Below are 1460 nucleotides of genomic sequence, written 5' to 3' on the forward strand. Positions count from 1 at the left end.
TTTTAAATTTCACATATTCTTTGACTTATGTGATTTTTTTTAGAAATGTGTCATTTAATATCCATGTATTTGAGAGTTTTACAGTTTTCTTCCTGTATTGGTTTCTAGTTTAATTCTATTGTCATCTTGGAGCAGACATTGTATGATTTTTATTCCCTTTAATTTTTAAGGACTAAGTAAAATATATTTTCTACTTGGAAGTTTTTGTTCTTTTTTAATATCTGCATACTCTGAAGGTACTAAATATAAAACTATAAAATCTTTACCATTCATGGGCAACTGAAATAAATTTTTTTCTGGGAAACTAGAGTTTCTATAATCATGTTGAACTTTCTTTATTCAAGTTGTACTTTTTCATATACACAATGCATAAGTGTATGAATATATAGATTCATTTTAGACTCTACCCTAGAGATCCTCTGATTACAGAGGCCTAACCAAGTATCTTGACTGTCATAGAACGTTTGAAGATATAGGAACAGTTATTCATTAACCATTCTTTTTGACCCTAACCCCAGGCATTCCCTATGGCTCAGACGGTAAAGCATCTGCCTTGCAATGCAGGAGACCCAGGTTCGATCCCTGGGTTGGGAAGATCCCCTGGAGTAGGAAATGGCAACCCACTTCAGTACTCTTGCCTGGAGAATTCCATGGACTGAGGAGCCTGATGGGCTACAGTCCATGGAGTCACAAAGAGTCAGACACAACTGAGTGACTTCACTTTCCAGGCCTTCTCTATAAAAGAAGTTTATGCAATAGCCTAGGAAGGAAAGAGGTATGTAGAAAACTGAAGAATTGCTTCTCTAGAAATGTCAACCCCTCTGCTGGAGACCCTAATTTTTCCTTCCCCTACTTCTGAAAAAAAAATATGCTTCTCCTCTTGCTAGGAGGTAGAATAAGCAATACCAATCATAGGAGGGAACAGCAAGTAAATTAGGGGAGGAAGTAGTAAAGGGGATTTTAATACCCTACCTAAGTATTTTTAATACTTTACCTAAGAATCAAAAACTAAAACAAATCAGTGGTACCATTTTGGAGCGTCACCAAAAAACAATGGCTATGTCAGTAAAAAAACGCAGAGATGTAGTGAATTTTCCTCCATCAGTCTCATAAATTTACTAGGTGTAAGGAATATCCAGGGCTTTCCAGGTGGCACTAGTGGTAAAGAACTCAGCTGCAAATGCAGGTGAATTAAGAGACAAGGGTTTGATCCTGGGTGGGGAAGATCCTCTGGAAGAGGGCATGACAACCCACTCCAGTATTCTTGCTTGAAGAATCTCATGGACAGAAGAGCATAGCAGGCTGCAGTCCATAGGGTTGCAAAGAGTCAGACAGGAGAGCATACACACATGTGGTTATCATCACTTTCACCGAATTTTTTTTTTAATCTGTGTTATTTAAGTGATCTACTTTCCAATTGTATTGTCCAATAGATTGGACAATTGATTTTCTCTTCCCTA

The 1460-nt window shown here is 37.4% G+C and overlaps 1 non-coding gene across 1 annotated transcript; it reads left to right on the forward strand.

Annotated features, from left to right (window-relative positions):
* Nucleotides 1-521: 521 nt before the first annotated feature.
* TRNAA-UGC lies at nt 522-595 on the forward strand. The gene has a single exon. It is a non-coding gene; the product is annotated as a tRNA-Ala (tRNA).
* The last annotated feature ends 865 nt before the right edge of the window (nt 596-1460 follow it).

The sequence above is a fragment of the Oryx dammah genome, unplaced genomic scaffold (assembly GCF_014754425.2).
Source record: "Oryx dammah isolate SB20612 unplaced genomic scaffold, SCBI_Odam_1.1 HiC_scaffold_19, whole genome shotgun sequence".
NCBI lineage: Eukaryota > Metazoa > Chordata > Mammalia > Artiodactyla > Bovidae > Oryx > Oryx dammah.